Below are 6168 nucleotides of genomic sequence, written 5' to 3' on the forward strand. Positions count from 1 at the left end.
TAGGATTATTCTACCTTTCTATGCCTTGATCTCTTTGTTGTATAGTGGATGCTTTTTAGAGGTGAAAGTATTGAGTAGGATAATTCTTTGAATATGCTATATTGTTCAAACAGGGGCCGTCGGATCCATGGGCCATGTACGGGCCGTCGGATCCATGGGCCTTCTACGTCTCGTAGGATCCATGGGCCTTCTACGTCTCGTAGGATCCATGGGCCTTCTACATCTCATAGGATCCATGGGCCGCCGACTTATTTATGGGTCTTGTACGGGCGTTTAATGGGCCGTAGACGGGCCTTTAATGGAAATTGTACGTTTTATGGGCTGACCATAACGGGCCGTTAATAGGCCGTATTTGGTGATGCTATGAAAATGGCCCAACAAACGATCCACAAACGGGCCAACTGTAACGACGGGCTGAATTTGGCCCACAAGCAGAAAATGACAGTAACGGGTCGTAAGTAACCGAATGCTGCAAATGAGCCCAAGAATAAATGGGCCCTCAGAAGGCCGACAGTTAACTTGGGCTGGAAACGGCCCAACGGAATAACGGGCGGTTAATGGGTATAAAGTGATACACTGTTCATTACGGGCCAGTTTAACCATGGGCCGTTAATGGGTGTAAAGTAATACACTGTTTATTACGGGCCAGTTTCTGCACGGGCCGCTAATGGGCCAAGAGTTACAAAGGGCCTCATATGGGCCGAAAGACGTCATGGGCTATAAATGGGCCAGAAGTGAAAACGGGCTGGAATCATATTGGATGGCCCAGATGACGCTACTGGGCCTAATTCGGATAGGGCGTAACGGGCCTTGGGTTAGCGGGCTATAAATGGGCTATATGCGAATAGGCCGTTAACAGGCTTTCCATGGGCCGGCCCGCCAGGTTTTGACCAGGTCAAACGAGCCGGTCTTTTCACAGGAATGGGCCACTGTTGGGCCATGCCATGTGTCGACGTATCATAGGCGCCTTCTATCCAGTGAGTGGATAACATCTGTCCCGACGATGAGCCGACACGTGTTTCCTCCAGCCAATGATGATTTTACACGTGGAAAATCCCCATTGGTCGGGGCTGTTAACGGGTTATCGGATCCAAAACCCGACCCGATAGCTTAACGGCGTTCCGTTACGGTGGATGCCACGTGTCGGCCACCCTTGACGAAAGCACTTCTGTGACACGCGATTTATCGTCATGGAAGTGGACACTTCCGTGATGATAATTTTGGTAATGTCATGGAACACTTCTACGACAGCATAGGTATGACTATTTTGATTCTGTCATAAAATCGTCATGGATGTACATGCATGACAAAAAATGCGACCTACTGTGACAAACACGTATCATCACGGAAGTGTATTTTTTTGTAGTGACAATGCATTCCCTTAGGCCCAAATATGGTGAGGTGTCATGTAGTCGATGTTCACATGACACCATTAAGGGAATCACAACATATATATCATCAAAATATCAAACACATATCAAGTTCACATGATTATTTGCAACATGACTTCTCCCATGACCTCAAGAACAAAAGTAACTACTCACAAATGATAATCATACTCAAGATCAGAGGGGTATTAAATAGCATAATGGATCTGAACATATAATCTTCCACCAAATAAACCATATAGTAATCAACTAGTAGATGTAATCGACACTACTAGTCACTCACAAGTACCAATCTAAGGTTTCGATACAAAGATTGAACACAAGAGATGAACCAGGGTTTGAGAGGAGATGGTGCTATTGAAGATGTTGATGGAGATGGCCCTGCCAAAGAAGAAAGGGTCGTTGGTGATGACGATGACGATGAATTCCCCCTCTGGGAGGGAAGTTCCCCCGGCGGAATCGCTCCACCGGAGGGCAAAAGTTCTCCTGCCCAAGTTCCGACTCAAGAAGGCGGCACTTCGTCCCGAAAGTCCTCCTCTGATTTTTTTCTAGATCAAAATGACCTATATACTAGAAGATGGGCACTTGAAGTGGGCCGAGGAGGGCACAACCCTCAACAGGGTGGCCCCCTTCGGTAGTTATTTGCTCCATCATTTTTTATATATTCCAAAACAATTCTCTATAAATTTTCATCTCATTTGGAGATGTGCATAATAGGTAACTCTCACGTAGCTTTTTCAGGTCCAGAATTCCAGCTGCAGGCATTCTCCCTCTTTGTGTAAACCATGCATATTATGAGAGGAAGGCATTAAATTACTCCAAAAAGCTTTATTATGCATAAAAACATTATAAATGACAGTAGGAAATCATGATGCAAAATGGACGTATCAGCGCTCTGCTCGCTCAACCGCGGCCAAGCCGCACCCGCACTCCCTTCTACCCCGCCGTGGTCACCCTGCACCCTGCCCTCTCGCTCACCCTACTCGTCGACCCGCTCGCCGTCGCGGCTGCGCCCTGCCGCGTGCGCTCTCATCCGCTGTTGCGTCCACTGTCCCAAACCGCCGCCCACATGCGCTCGTGAGCGCGGCCGTCCACAAACGCAGGACCCTGACGCACGCCCGCAACCCACTCGCGCACTCCTGCACCCACACCCGCTTCGGCTGCCCTTTGCAAGCTCGCCGCCTCCAACCACGACACCATCGCAGAATGGCGCGCCTCGGCGCCCTCGACCGAACGTGCCACCGCACGGGTCCGGAGACCCTCTGTGGGCGGAATGCGATGACGTCCGGCGCCCCCCCCCATGTTTGGAGACACCGGAGCACCTCCACCGGTGCGCCACCGCCGTGGCGATGTGGCCACCTCGGGGCCACCCACTGGGTCGCTGATTGGTGGCCCGAGTGCCTCGCGTGGCCCCTTTGACATGTTGAACCTAGTCAACGGCTGACTGGGCAACGCCTAGTCACTGCCGGTGGGTCCCGTGCGGGCCCTATTGACTGGTCAGCTGGTCAGTTGACCGCTGATGCAGTGATGACTCCATGCTGACATCATTTCCCCATTTTCTATCAATTTAAGTAAATGAAATAATTGCAAAAAATCAATAAAACTTCTAAAATTAATATAAAATAATCTGTAACTCAGTTGTAAATATTTTATATATGAAAATTGCTCGGAAAAATATGACGAATCTGAATATGCTATCCGCTCATCTGTCACATGTCTCTAGCGTAGCGACCATGGAACCGCCCCCCTCCATTTCATCTGTCCAAAAATGCCAAACTCCGGGAAAACATTCGTGGATGTTTTCCCCGTTCGCCGGTATTGTGTAGCTCTGCATTAGAACACCCCTAGCTCTACTTGTTGTCATGTCATACATCTCTTTGCTTTATATTTATTGTTTCTCCCTCCTCTTCTCTCCGATAGACCTCGAGACCAACTCTGTCCCTGTGATCTTTTTTTCACCGATGACCCTTCTTCCTTTTCAGCAGAGCTTCCAGGCAAGCAATCCCCTTGGTCATTCCAATATCACACATTCAATTCTCTCTCATGCTTGCATTAGATTTTGCTACTGTACTTGATTGGTCCTATCTGATGCATAGCCTGCTTTTATAACCTGCTATTGTTACCTTACCTGCTTATCCTAAATTGTTTAGTATACACTACTAGGGAAAAGCCTATTAGTAGCGCGGGTTTTAGGCCTATTAGTAGCGCGGGAAGGAGCGCTACTGATAAGGCGCTACAGCTAAACCTTAGCAATAGCGCGCCTACATCCACGCTACTGATAAATTGACTTAGTAGTAGCGGTTCTTCAGAACCGCGCTACTGGTAATTAGTAGTAGCGCTTCTCCTTTCCCGCGCTACTACTATTATTTAGTATTTTATTTCATGTTGTATTCATACACCTTTACACAAGTTTTCATATAACAGGAATTTAGAGATTGTTTTTACATCATAATGAGTTATTACATCACGGGGTGAAAGAACCATGGACTAGTTTCAAGTGGATGTCCATCCACTTGAAACTGATCCGCGGTTCTTTCACCCAATGATATAATAATATCATCATCATCATCATATCATTAACAACTTATCATCATAATACATCATTGTCATATAACACCTCCTCAAGATCATCGTTATCATCAACGATATCACATAGCAAATTGGTCACTAGTCGTAATCACAAGTACTCCTCATTATCAACTCTAACACATTACCACATAATAAACATATTGTACCTCATAGGACCTACTACATTCGATTAAGACCTACTATATTTTCTAAGGTAAAATAGCAAAAAACAAGATAGCCCCTGACTCTCCATTATGGAGAATGGAGATTAGCCTGTCTCCAATTCTTGCCTTTCGCTGAATGTTACTTCCAAGAACCTCCTTGCGAATGTCCATACATTTCTTCCATTCTTTGATGATCATGTGTTCACCGGTTTTAGAAATACGATATGCACAGGTGAGCTCCCTAGATTTACCTGGCAGTATGTTGAGAACTGAGAGGCGACCATTCAGAGACATCAGATGAGGCACACAATCCATCGGGAGTTTCTATTGAAAAACATAATAATAACTTCGTAGTTAGCAATGATGTACTAGTTTTAGAAGTATGCAAAAGATGCACGGATGTCGTAATAGTAAAAAATCTTACCAGGGTATCTCCAGAGAAGTTACCGTGGTTCAACACATGCACTAGTGGCACGTATTCACCATAATTTGGAGGAGTTCGATAATAGTTATTGTAATTCTGAAGAAGAGTACAAAATGCGATCAGATGCTTTTTCTCCTTATACGTTAATTCGGTGCCATCGGTGTAGTGGGTTTTATCTACCATCTTCCGCATAGTCTTTGAAGAATCAAAATAAGCTGTCAATAGAAATAAGCTATCAAATATTTTGAAATAAACAATATAAATTAGTTAATAACTATGTTTGAGAAACTCACATAGCGGTACAATCGGAAGCGTATCAACAAGGACCCAAATGTCCATATTGTCTTGCTCGATGTCAGGATCACGAAGATCCATGGTGACAATCATACCCTCACAAAAACCATACATTTTGCAAAGTGCTTCCCAATTTTGGCAACCAAAATGGGTTACGCTTTGAGCATTGCACAAATTTACTTCAAAATCCATATCATGATGGGTCCTTAGGTGTATTTTCTTTGTTTCAAAATTTTCATGGTCTTCAAAACCCATCCTCTCCAAGACAAAGCGTCTTGCATGGCATGGAATAAGCTAGTCAAATTGTAAAATATGAAAATTAGACGTTGAAATAGTTGAAGTCATGCTTAATTACGAAAAAACACTTGTCGTTGTTGCGTACCGTTTCAACATCGAAGGTCTCCTCGAGCTTAATGCTGAAGCGCTGATCTTCGTCCAGCTCAACGAACCTGTCGCACATACCTCGATCGTCGTGGCACCAGTTGCACTCCCCCGGGAGGCTGTCATTGTCCGAGTACGACATTTCCTACATTCATAATTCAAAGATTAAACGTGTACATATTCTAGCACAAGTCATGCCAGAATTCACGAAAAAACCCGGCATGACCTTTCCTAAAAAAGGACATATCGAGCGCCTGAAATTTGCCAGAACGGAAATTAATCAACACTCCGGCAAAACATAGGCCACTCGGAGATGTAAACTGAACATGAACGGCCACTTGGGCAACCACATATCCTATTTGAGCAACAACACAAGATATACAAGGATATTTGGCTGGTCTCACCTCGATGTCGGAGGGGGTCGGTGACTGGGACAACGGCGGGGATGTTGGAGGGCGTTGGTGACTGGGACGACGACGGGGATGTCGGAGGGGGTCGGTGACGGGGACGACGGTGGTCACCTGAAACCGTATAAGTTATCACTAATACATCCCGAATAATTGCTTAAACTAAAAAAATAACAACAAATATGACATGTTCAACTAGTTTTATTAATTCAACTAGTTCTTACTAAATATAAACTTACTATAAATAGAAAAAAACTAGTTCTTTCTAAAAATAAAGTAGTTCAACTAGTTATATTAATTATCTTACTAAAAATACATTAGTTCTATTAATTCAACTAGTTCAACTAGTTTATTAATTTACTTAGTAAACTAGTTCAACTACAACTAAAGTAGTTCAACTACAACTACTATTAATCATACTGCCCTAGTTAACTAGTACCATCACTACTAGTAATTAACATCTACTACTAAAAATCTAGTACTAATGTGAACCCTAAATTAACACCTACTACTACTAAAAATCTAGTACTAACTAAGCAACA

This window comes from Triticum aestivum, chromosome 5B (genome assembly GCF_018294505.1).
Source record: "Triticum aestivum cultivar Chinese Spring chromosome 5B, IWGSC CS RefSeq v2.1, whole genome shotgun sequence".
Lineage (NCBI taxonomy): Eukaryota > Viridiplantae > Streptophyta > Magnoliopsida > Poales > Poaceae > Triticum > Triticum aestivum.